Source organism: Hyaena hyaena, unplaced genomic scaffold (genome assembly GCF_003009895.1).
Source record: "Hyaena hyaena isolate Hyena2069 unplaced genomic scaffold, ASM300989v1 scaffold_365, whole genome shotgun sequence".
Lineage (NCBI taxonomy): Eukaryota > Metazoa > Chordata > Mammalia > Carnivora > Hyaenidae > Hyaena > Hyaena hyaena.
The window spans coordinates 280,383-293,977 of record NW_024080997.1 but is presented as its reverse complement, the minus strand read 5'-3'; the positions used below and the strand labels follow the sequence as shown (position 1 = coordinate 293,977).

General features: G+C 35.9%; 1 pseudogene; it reads right to left on the bottom strand.

Annotated features, from left to right (window-relative positions):
* Positions 1-303: 303 nt before the first annotated feature.
* LOC120244004 overlaps positions 304-13,595 on the bottom strand; it is a 34,268-nt pseudogene continuing 20,976 nt past the window's right edge.

The following is a 13,595-nucleotide window of genomic DNA, read 5'->3' as shown; positions in this document are numbered from 1 at the left end:
ATCATAGTCATTATATTATCCACTTGAAACTAATATAACATTATATGTTTATTATACTGCAATAAAAATTTTTTAAAAAGAACAAGGTTATCGAGGCTGACTCTATTTTTTTACACTCAGTACTTTATTGAATGCTGCTGCCAGTGTATATAAAAGAGTTACCCCTGTGAGATAGAAATTTATGAAAATTCAAAGTAGATATTAAGGACTGATAAAAGGAGAAGTTTATATAGTATAGCAAGTGTTATAGGTATAACTTTTGTACGGGCTTCAAATTTAATTCTCTTTTGAATATTCACTGCTTCATGAAAAGTAGTTTAGAAAGCCATCCAAAGATTCATACAAAAATTAACAGACATTCTGTGGTCTAAAGGAATTTATACTTGAAGATACTCCAGTCAGCAGGGGGTCATGTTGAGCATTCTGCAGACAGAATTATTTCAAATCTGTAGCTGCCTAGGAAACCTTCACATGATTGAGCCTGGCTAGCCTACCAGCCTGAGCTGTTGAACCATTTTCTTCTTAGCAGTAATGGTGGAGGAACCAGACATTGTGCTCCAGAGAGCAGGTAGATTCATCAGTGGTGGATTCATAGGTCAGGCAAGGCTGTCTCTATCAAAGGAAGCCAATGACGTCAACAACACAAAACTATCCATGGTGCTGAATTTCCAGCCTCTACACCTGATTCACCAAGGATGATGAACTGGGGAACTAGAAATAAAAAGACTAAATTTTAGAAGTTAACAAATAAATAGATATGACTACTTGTGAGAATTTATGTAGGAATATGGCTAAAGCTTAAATAGAAAATACAGGTTAGGCATACAGTGAAATAAACTCCTTCTATATGAAGGCAATAATTTCACTATAGACTCTTGGGGGTTAACAAAATTTTTCTGAGCAGAGGGATAACAAAATGGAAGTAGTGCTTAAGAATTTTAATTTATGTTGGTATATAGTGCAAATTGTGAAAATTATGTTTTAAATTACTAAATCCATAACAACATAATCTACGTTCATTTGGGCCTTTGTCAATGCTTTATCCCTAATGAGTCAGTAATAACCAAAAACATTTAAAATGCTGGAATTTAGATATAAGACATTTCACTAGTCTCTGTGCAGCAGAATTAGTGTAAATTGAGCTTTACTTGGAATTCATCCACAAATGTTAACTTTCCAAATGATTCATTTTAATGATATTAATGCCTATGACTCCACAGATCACATATGACCAAATATATATATACTTAAAGATATAGAAATTACTACATTAGTTATATGGGATTATTACGAAGTTATCAAGGGGGTATTGAATGATACAAAAATTGATAAGAGCAAATGCAAATAAATAGATATAAATTAGATGCATACACAGAATGTTTCTTATAAATAAAATAAGTAAACTACTTTTTAAATTATTATTTTTATATTTTCTTATATAAATTTAGATAAAAATCAAGAGATTTTTTGGTAAGGTTAAGAAATAATGATCACAAATATCTCTTTCTCTGAAAAAAATTCTATTTGTCTTCTAATGACATATTTCCCTTAGCAATGGAATACTCTCTTTGGGGGTAGACTGTCAATTTAAGGAAAACTTTCTTTTCTCATTTAAAATTGAATAGTGACTCAACTAATCTGGACACTAGGGATGATATGATGTCTTTAATTTTTTCATATAATGATATGTATGTATAGTAAGAAATATATCTTTGCTAAATCTCAAGTTTTGTTTCAGAAGATGAAAGTCTGATTTGGGCAATGTTCCCAGAAGTTCCTTTGGGGGAAAATGACACATTTCAAAATTGCTGAGTTCCAACTGCATTTGGTTAAAATAACTTTGGAATGGTAATTTTTTTGTGTGTGTCTATGTTTAAAGAACTGTCTGTGTACCTGAGTTCAGATTTCAGAAATGGCAAAGTATGTGGACTCCAGGATGTATAAAGTCATAGCTAATAATAAACATAAGTGTTGAGTTGTAACATCAACCAAACACACTTACATGTCTTTCTTTATTTGAGTTTAGGAACAGTGCTCTCCTCATCAAAAATAATGAAAACCAGATACCTACGTAGCACAGCTGGATTTAGGACAAATATGACACTAAAAAATACCTACTTCTATCCTGAAGCAGAAAATAATGTCTTCTTAAGAATAAAATCATCATATGGTAGCAAGATATACAATTATACTATGTTCTTAGTTGCTATATCCACTTCCATAAGTAAATTAAGAGAGACAGAAATGATCCCAGAAGAAATATAAGGACTGAGTCTGGTAGGGCTGAATGATGTTAATTGTCTTTCCGCATGACACTAACATTTTTCACAACAAAGACAATATTGAAATTTGTCAATGATAAACAATGTTAGTTAGAATTCAGTGGATGACCGAATATTGTTTTTTTAAAGTTGCAAATAAAATTGGGGCACCTGGGTGGCTCAGTAGGTTAAAGGTCTAACTCTTGGTATTGGGTCAGGTAATCTCACAGTTCATGGGTTCGAGCCCCACATAGGGCTCTGTGCTGATGTGTAGAGCCTGTTGGGATTCTCTCTCTGTCTCTCTCTCTCTGTCTCTCTCTCTGTCTCTCTCTCTCTGTCTCTCTCTCTCTCTGTCTCTTTCTCTGCCTCTCCCCTCCTTATGCTCAATTTTCTCTCTTTCTCTCTCTCTCATTCTCTCTCGCCCTCTCTCAAAATAAATAAATAATTTTTTTAAGTTGCATATACAGTCAAACATTTCCTAGCAAAAGTTTAAGTAGGATATTAGGAACACTCTTAAAGGCTTTTACCCTTCAGATATAAGCCACTTAGAATGTACTATGAAACTTTGAACTCTTAATATTTACCAAACAAAACAAAAATGTCAAGGCATTAAATTCAGTTTTATACCCTCTTAATCAAAATTCAGTAAAAAAAAATCTATTTTCCATTGCCAAGAGAAAGATATTGAGGAAAAGGAGTACATAAGTCATGATGTTTTAGTTAACTGCTCCTGAGAACTTTCTTATTTTTTTTTTTTTTTTAAGGGACCTCTGGGGATAAAAGCAGTTAGACCAACTTCATAGTACTAACAGTGTTTAGCTTTTCTATTAGGGATTCTGGTCTAACATTAGTGATACTGTTTTCAATGGAAAACTAAGTTATTACAGACATTAAAGAGAAAAAAATAAAACCTTAAAAGAGTCAAGTATTGTTTGAAATAATGCTGAAATAATTATATTCTATACATCTGTATCTACTGCACACAATATAATCAAAATATTAACTATAGATGCTCATACCTCATTCAAAGATTTTTTTTGCCCCAAACTCAACCTCAGCACCAATTCTTATTCAAAATGCAACTGTGCATGAAGATCGTTTTTAAATGTATAGCTGTCCAATTTTATTATTTTCAAAATTATATATATATAATTGTTTCAAACAAAATTTGGCTTTCATTATTTTATTGCTGTGAAAAACTAAATTTCAGGGGTTTTTTTCTTTTTCATTTTGTACTACAAGTCTTTGTAATATTTTTTCAACCTTTCTAATAATTAGTATATCTACAAAAGGTCAATAAATATCAGACTGGAAACCTTGTCAGTACAGGCTAAAAGTGTCATGTACTTTCATCTTCCTAGTAAGCCCTAATGGTGACAGAAAAATCTATTTCTTAGTGAAATTCTAAAGATATTTTTATAACTATTCACATTAGAATCCAATTAGAACACATTGTTTGGAGTAAAATTAGGTATAAGTGAAATTTGTCATGAACATTATGATAGTTGAACAAACTTTGATGTGCCTTACCATGAAGGAAATACAAAATAAGTAAGATATAGTCACTACTCTCAAGGTGTTTAAAATATCCTAAAGACATACAGAAGTACAAGTAATTTTATTTTATTTTTTTACCTCTGATACAGACTGATTGTGATTTTATTTTATTGTTTTTCTTAAATAGTTTATTGTCAAGCTGGTTTCCATATAACACCCAGTACTCATCCCAACAAGTGCCCTCCTCCATGCCCATAACCCCCCTTCCCCTCTCCCCTACCCCCATCAGCCTTTAGTTTGTTCTCAGCATTCAAGAGTCTCTCATGGTTTGCCTCCCTCCCTCTCCCCCACGGTTCTCCATTAAGTTCCTCCTAATCCTCCTATACCTATACATATGGTATCTGTCTTTCTATGCCTGACTTATTTCACTCAGCATAACACCTCAAGTTCCATCCATGTTGCTACACATGGCCAGATTTCATTCTTTCTCATTGTCATGTAGTATTCCATTGTATAGTTAAACCACATCTTCTTGATCCATTCATCAGTTGATGGACACTTAGACTCTTTCCATGTTTTGGCTATTGTTGAAAGTGTTGCTATGAACATTGGGGTACATGTGCCCCTATGCATCAGCACTCCTGTATCCCTTGAGTAAATTCCTAGCAGTGCTATTGCTTTAATACAGCAGTATTCACAGGTACAGAGTGCATAACAAGCTTTTAAAACTAACAAGAGACAGAAAGTAGCCAAAATGAAGAAATGGAAGAACTCTCCTCTAAAGAAATTCCAGGAAGAAATGACAGCTAAAGAACCGCTCAAAACAGATATAAGCAACATAACTGAACAAGAATTTAGAACAATAGTCATAAAATTAATCACTGGGCTTGAAAAAGGCATGGGAAACATCAGAGAAACTATTGCTACAAGACTATGCAGCTTAAAAATAGTTCTGATGAATTAAAAAATGCTATAAATGAGATGCATAATAAAACGGAGGCATTGAATGAACGGATTGAATAGGCATAGAGAAGAATAGGTGAATTAGAAGACACAGTTATAGAGAAAGAGGAAGCCAAGAAAAACAGAGATAAACTGACCCAGGAACACAAAAGGAGAGTTAAAGAGCTGAGTGATATAATCAAACGGAACAATATCCATATCATAGGAATTCCAGAAGAAGTACAATTTTTAAAAAATAAAATTAATTTCATTACAGAGCATTTTCACATAATGTGGCCAACATTTTAGACCTGGAAATAGCAAAATTTCTTTGTGTTCCTAAATATTTAGATACATTTCAAACATATCTACGAGTGAAACAAAATAGTAGTCATCAGTTTTGCATTCTGACATCATTTCTAAATTATTAAAAAATACAAGAACAATTTTTATTTTTATTTTTTTAACTTTTATTTCTTTTTGAGAGAGAGACAGAGCACTAGCAGGGGAGGGGCAGAGAGAGAGGGAGACACAGAATCTGAAGCAGGCTTCAGGCTCTGGGCTGTCAGCAAAGAGCCCAATGGAGGGCTCAAACCCACAAACTGCCAGGAGCTGCACCAGCCTCTCTGGATGGCAGTCATAGCAAGGAAATGGCAGTGTTTGCACAGCTCCTGCCATGAGGAACGAAAACTGGTATCTCCTTCTGCTACTACTAGCTCATGTTGGAAATGAGGCTGCTGGTATTGACCAGGCCTCACAATATTCCAGATCAGACCGATAGATATTCCCCACACAGACTGCTCATAAGGAAAGGCATGTCCTTGCCTTTCCAAAGAGACTTCAGATGATAGCATTGTGGATGATTGTCAAAAGGCTCTTCCTAAGGGCCTTAGAGATCCAAGACTTAACATAACAAAAGGGGCTTGAGTCTGGCCCTGAGACAAAGAGCCTAATTTAGAGTTAAGGGCAAATATCTACCCCCACCCATTTGTTTCTGCCTGGAGCATTTTCTGGCCTTGTATATGCTGATTACTCCCTGTGAAGGAACCTATTGAGGAACTTCTTCTTTTGTGATTATGAGAGCAAAGGTATCTCCTGAAAGACCTGTTTGACTCCCGCTCACAGAGAAGTAACTTCACCCTCTTATGCTAAAAACATTGTCTGATATGCTAAAGATGCCTTCCTTCCCCATAAGATAAGCATCTAAATCCCCTACCTCAATCACTATTGACAAAGGTTATGCAAATCTATGTTCTGGGAAATTCTTACTTCTCAAAGAAGTTTGTTGTCAGAAAGCATTGTCTAAGGCAAATGCCACTTCTGTGCAGTCTCCAAAACACTTAAAATAAAGTTGAGCCCCTGTCAGAGCAGAGATGCCTGCCTGGTGATCAGAAAGAATCTCGGGGCTTGCTCTCTCTCTCTCTCTCTCTCTCTCTCTCTCTCTCTCGCTGACACTGTCCATCCTTCAGGGACCCCTGGACCTGTTGGAGGGGGCCTCTGACAACAAACCGTGAGATCATGACCTGAGCTGAAGTCTGATGCCCACTGAGCCACCCACGTGCCCTAACAAGGACAGTTTTTATGTAGGTTTATTCTTTTTTTCTTCACCACTCCTCTCCACAAATAAGACATTAATTCTAATGAGAACATGTTACTAAAAATAAATTCATTTATTATATTATTGTTTATCCTCTTTTATTAATATTTATTTTATAAATATAAACTTTGATTTTTGGAACATTTCTTGAAATCACTTAAGTAAAATCATGCTAAGAGATTTTAGTCTTCAACCAAGATATTCATGACCATCCAAATGATAATACTAATAAAAACTAGCAATGTGTCAATTAGGTAAACTCATTAAAAATGAATACCACATGAATACTATGTTATCTATATATCCACATTGTGGAACCTGGATTACCTAAAGCCTTTTTTTTTCTTTTAATATCCCTGCCTTTTTGTAGAAAGAGTGAGTGGGGGAGAAGCAAAGAGAGAAGGAATCTCAAGCAGGCTCCATGCCCAGCACAGAGCAGGACAGAGGGGCTTGACTCAGGACCCTGAGGTAATGACCTGAGCTGAAATCGAGAGTCCTCATGCTTAATGGACTGGGCCACCCACGTGCCCCTGAAAGCTTTTGAATTAAACTCCTTGAACTAGATAAAGGTTAGAGGTTTTTTCCTACTCCTTTTCATCACAAGATGACCTTGTAATTGAACAAAGAATAGTTATTTTATTCAGAGCAAAATGAGCCCATTTTTCCTGACTTTACTTTTGATTTTATACCATAAATTATCTTTCTTTACTGAAACTATGCACATATTTTTTTGCTAAATAATCAGAAGTTAAAACACTGAGCAACTAACATTTGGCAGAGATTCTGAATTGTCTCACTGAATTCTTATAACCTGCCTATATATAGGTAGCATTTCATTCCCCATTCTAAATGTAAAGGAACTGAAAACAAGATTAGGTAGCAACATGCCTAAAGTTCAAGCTAACAAATGGCAGATGCAGGATTGGAACCCAAGTCATCTGAGAGCTGAGCCAACACTCTTAGTCATTATTATATGACACTATCCAAAAGACACAAATATCCCTTTGATTTAAGAAACATTAACTACTGACACGCCATACAGGAAGAGGCCTTGCTCATATATCATCAGGTGTTGGCTACCTCGTGTATACAACTGCTACAGAATCTAACCAATCCGGGTAAGTTGGTAAAAGATTACTTGGAATATCAGTTAAAAATTTTTAGTAAGAAACACAGAACCTACATACTAAAATCTATGTTTTAGAATTTTATACTATATATCTTAAATGCATATAGATACACATAATAAAATAAAAAATCACACATACAAGATAAAATACAATTGTTGGAGAAGGAAACCACACATGTGCGCATGCACGCATGCACGCGCGCACACACAAACACAGTATAAAAAAAACAAGAGTTGTGGTTCTGTTCTGAATCATACACCCTCTGTCACTGACCAGAGAAGTTTATAACATGTCCGCTCCATGTTGGAGATCTCCGTGACAGCTGTTTCTACACTATGCCCTGACCAACTTTTGGTATAGCACCCCAGTCCATGGCTCATTGTCATCTCTGCCAGTTCAGATCTGGCTGTTCTGCTGTATCAGGCCTCCTACTCTAACTTCAGTTGAGTATCTTTCCACACCTTTGTAACTGTTCAAAATTAAATCTTTAAATACAGACTTGAAGTATTTCTATTCCTATCTGAAGATTCATACGAATGAAATAAGCTCCAAAATTGTGACTATTTCTCTAATAAATTAGACTTGAAAAATACTTATTATGAAAATATTTTTTTCTGTATACACCTGTGGTGAAAAGGTTTTTATCAATCTTCCAGATTGGGGTGTACAAATTCCAGATTAAATATTACCTGAGAGTTCCTCAGCACTCTCAGCTCAAGTGCTGTGACAGTCTGGTTGGTGGAATTAGTTTTAAGGTTGGTAACACATAACATATTGTTTATAGCAATGAAGTTCTAAGAGTGTCCTTCCCTGATCATTCTAGATAAAGCCCTTTCCTTCATTGAGTTTCTAATTTCTAAAGGATATATATTTGCTTGATTTTTGTGCAGCTCACTCCACTAGAGTGTATTATTCTTACACCCCTAGTGCTTCACACAGGGCCCATTCTCTAACACCATTCAGGGAATATAGAAGGAATGAGTCAACTGTCACATATGGTTATGTCTACCACAGTGAAAATACAATTACATTTCTGAAATGTAAACCAAATTCTCTGACTGATCTTCAACTTTCCAATGGCCATCTATTTTCTAAGGTAGAAGTCTAAACCTTACAAAATCTTTGACTACTAGGCCTATTTCTATCTCCAGCCTCCTTTTCTTCCATGTCTGCACTCAAATTTCTGCTCCATGAGACCAGAAATACTGGAAGTTCCCCAAATGTTTCAAGCTTCCTTCTCTTCCCAGATTTTGGACATGCCATGTCACACAACTTAAAAGCTCTGCTCCCCATCCAATCCTCAGCTTCTGATAATGTGACTAGCAGGTCTACTCTTTCTTTCAGGGGTTATTTAAAGGTTCTGTATAATTCTTCAAGGATGCCTCTCCTAACTTTCTTCAAAACAATTATGTTTTCCTTTGCCTATGCTTTTGCTGTATTGTGTCCATGCTCATATTATAGCAATTATTTTATTGTACTCATTACTTACTTTAGCTTCTGCTTTCCTATCAGACTAAAATTATAACTGTGTAATCATTTTATTGTGCAGAGTCACATGTTTTATCTATGTGTTATCAGTATCTAACAGTGTGCCTGTGTTAAAAGAGGATGGCACTTGATGGGATGAGCACTGGGTGTTGTATGTAAGCAATGAATCATGGGAATCTATACCTGAAACCAAGAGTACACTGTATACACTGTATGTTAGCTAACTTGACAATAAATCATATTTTAAAAAGAGAGAGATCTTCTACACAGATGTAGTGAATAACTGGAAGAACTGAGGTCTCACTGTTATTTAATTAATATCCATGTTAGGATGGCTGAAAGATTTCTCCATACTGTGTGTGTGTGTGTGTGTGTGTGTGTGTGTGTGTGTTTCTCTGCAAGATGGAAATAAACTCAACCTAACTCACAGTATTATTTTAAGTGGATATAAACATACCCTCTAAACTGAATGTTCTACAAATGATTTCCTCAAGACATTTACATATTAAAGGCAATTTATAGGCATGAATTCTAAATCAGAGAGCTTACAAACAGTATGATTTTAAATTGTTCATCACACTACATAAAAGAGGATTTTTTTCCAAGATGTATGCTACAACGACTAGAAGGTTTACCATATCTCACTATTCTTGGTTCTATGCTAGGGAACTGCCGTATACTGATACTTCAGTTAGAAAATCTTTTGGGATAGAATCTGAGACAGATTCACCATATACTAAGTCCCCTTTATTATTTTTTTTCTTTTTTTTCTCTTTTTTCTTTTTTTATTTGTATTTATTATTTATTTTTTTTAAAAATAGTTTATTGTCAAATTGGTTTCCATAACTAAGTCCCCTTTAATAACTGATACTAGAGAGTCACTGAATTTTAGAGCTAGAGGCTGCTATAAGAGAATAACAAGTTTCAAGTATATATTTTTTCCATAAGTAATTCAGAATTCTAAGGAAAAAAAAACTATATCACCTTTATCATGTTCAGGAATGATGAATGTAAATACCCTGAAGTAAACTGTGAGAATCAACTAAGTATTTCAAGGTCTTTATCACCATTACCAGCTCATCTACATAAAGATGACTTTGTGGTAACACATTTCTCCATTATTTCTATAACAAGATGACTGCAAAGAGGGAAATGACACTGACTGCATTTTTGAACTGTATAGCACAAACATGAAAGTGTAATAGACTTTCATAGCACTTAAAAGACATTTCTGTTAGTGCTAAAAGCAAAGGTCAGAAAAAATATTTTTCCTGGGGAAAAAAAGTACTGAAAATCCCACCATTCAGTAGAATAATCCTCCCTTAATGTTAGATTTTTATTTTTAATAAATGCTGTTGAAGAGCTAATGATGAATAACAATGCTAATAATGAACAGCCTAATCAAAATGCTAGTCCTTTTCTCCAGTACAGACATTAAGAGAAATGAAAATTTTCCATTAGTACATTCAGAGAAGACAATCTTATACTGTTTCCAGAAAATTTTGATTTTATAAAAAAAATATTAAAAAACATAGGGGGAGAGAGGGAGGGAGACAAACCATGAAAGACTCTTGAATGTTGAGAACAAACTGAGGGCTGATGGGTGTTGGGGGGGAGGGGAAGGATGGTGATGGGCATGGAGGAGGGCACTTGTGACGATGAGCACTGGGTGTTATATGGAAACCAACTTGACAATAAACTATTAAAAAAAGGAAAAAAAACTATTTAGTCGTTCAGGCATCCATGCTTGTTTCTTTCCAGATGCCTTATACTTAACCTCTCATTTAGAAACTCTAAGTCTCAAAAATTAAAATTCACATTTAACAAATAAATAAATAACAACTCTTCAGGATGAACTTAAAATAGAACTTGAGTTACAGAATTTTGGTTTACATGCAATCTTCTAAGACTGAGTCAGGACATGCTATGAGGTCTACTCAATAATCATTTTGCTTTTAATCTCCTATGAAATAATTAGTTTAATAATAAAATATTGGGAAATTTGTTTAAAAAATATTAAAAACATATGTAAAAAGTTTCAATTCTAGAGAGTCCTCTGAAATAATATATACAACTCTTTTTTTTAATTAGATGAAAAGTAATGTTATTACATGCCCTCCCTGTAGTCAAATTAGTAAAATCCTGTGTGTTTTTAAATGGACTGGAAATTATATATGGTTATTATAAAGCTTTAGTGATTATCCTTATATATTTAGCATAATATTTAAGCATATAGTTTTATCATAAATTTTAAGACTTAATCAGTATTATTCCAGTGGCATAGAAAACTAAATACCCTGAAGACCTTACCATTGATAACAACTAAAATTCTGAATAAAATAAAAGAAAATATTTAATGCTTCATTAAGATAGCATGAAAATAAGAACCTGTCATAATTAGTTTGGTTCCACTTAGGACTTAGGAATCCACTTAGGATTCCACAAGAGAATGTTGCTTTCACATTAATAATAAGAAAAGACAAATAATCTACAAAATCATAACTTCAGAACCCAGAAGTACCGGGAGCCGCACCGGCCTCTCTGGATGGCAGTCACAGCAAGGAAATGGCAGTGTTTGCAGCTCCTGCCATGAGAAATGAAAACTGGTATCTCCTGCTACTACTGGCTCATGTTGGAAATGAGGCTGCTGGTATTGACCAGGCCTCACAATATTCCATATCAGACCAATATTCCAAACACAGATACCTCGTAAGGAAAAGCATATTCCTGCCTTTACAAAAGAGATTTTAGATGAAAGCTCTGTGGATGATTGTAAAAAGCCTCTTCCTATGGACCTTGCATATCAAAGACAATTGAGTCTGGCCCTGAGACTAAGAGCCTAATTTAAAATTTTTTTTTAATGTTTTATTTATTTCTAGGAGAGAGAGAGACAGTGTGAGCAGGGGAGGGTCAGAGAGAGAGAGGGAGTCACAGACTGAAACAGGCTCCAGGCTCTGAGCTGGCAGTCAGCACAGAGCCCGACGCGGGGCTCGAACCCACGAACCGCGAGATCATGACCTAAGCGAAAGTCGGACGCTTAACCGACTAAGCCACCCAGGTGCCCCTAAGAGCCTAATTTAGAGTTAAGGGCAAATATCCAACCACACCCATTTGTTTCTGCTTAGAGCATTTTCTGGCCTTGTATATGCTGATTGCTCCCTGTGAAGGAACCTATTGAGGAACTTCTTTTGTGATTATGAGAGCAAAGGTGTTCCCTGAAAGACCTGTTTTTCTTGATACTTCCACCTTAAACAAACAAGCTATTGACCCCAGCTCACAGAGAAGGAACTTCACCCTTTTTATGCTGAAAACTTTGTCTGGTATGCTAGAGACACCTTCTTTCCCCAAAGGATAGGCATCTAAATCCATTACCTCAATCACTATTGTAAACGATATGCATGAGTCTTCTACATATCTTTGTTCTGGGAAATTTCTTACATATCAAAGAAGTTTGTTATCAGAAACCATTGTCTAAGGCAAATGCCACTTCTGTGCCTTCCCCCAAACACTTAATGATAAAATAAAGTTGAGCCACAGTCAGAGCAGAGATGCCTGCCTGGTGATCAGAAAGAATCTCAGGGCTCTCTCTCTCTCTCTCTCTCTCTCTCTCTCTCCCTGACACCATCTATCCTTCAGGGACCCCTGGACCTGCCGGATCCAGTCTCCAACACAGAAGAGAACTGAGATCTCTAGGCAACCAAAGAAACTAAATTCTACAAGCCTCTAAGAGTAGAGACAGAAGACATAAATCGTTTCACCTATGTTAAGGCACAGAAGAAAGAGATAGCCTTCAACAAGCAGATAAAATATGCTAAAATTTTAACAAAATTTTATAGGACAAGTATGGGGGACATGTTGGTGCTATATCTAGGTAACCCAGGAACAAGGGAAACTTGAATTTACTTGCAGGCTCTTTTCTATGGCCTTCGCCCCATATGTCCTAAGACTGATACAGGGGGAAAGACTGAAGAAAGAGCTCTCTCCACTTGGCATAGACAATCAGCATATAATCTGCTATTGCACAAAGTTCCTTATGTTTCCCTATATCTTTCTTTCAATGAAGCAAAAGCTTTAAGCCATTTGGAGAAAAGGAGCAAACTCTCTCATTCCCTGGGGATATAGGTAAAAATCCATTGTTTTGCTACAGGGTAGAATCAAAAATCTCATTGCCACCAGGGGTGGAATAGAAATATTCCCCAGTCACAGGACAAAGGTAAAGATCATTTGCTGCTGGGATGAGTATAATCAAAAACTCTATGCTCATGAGAGAAGGGCAGGAAAGCCTCTTGACCCCAGGATTCAACACCAATAGAAAGCAGAGATTCATTAGCACCAGATAAGGGGTGCTATCCCAGACCTAGATTAACAACAAATATAAAGCAGAGCTTGGCTACCATGAAAAAGAAGGGAAGGAATGCAAGCAAGGGTCTATCTTTGAGACCCAGGGACACAAAGCATGCCAAACACTGAAGATAACACACACACACAAATTTTTTTTTTTAGTTTATTGTCAAATTGGTTTCCATATAACACCCAGTGCTCATCCCCACAGGTGCCCTCCTCCATGCCCATCTCCCCGCTCCCCCCCCCCCACATCCATCAGTCCTCAGTTTGTTTCTCACCATTCAAGAGTCTCTCATGGTTTGCCTCTCTCCATTTCCCCCACCATTTCCCCCCTTC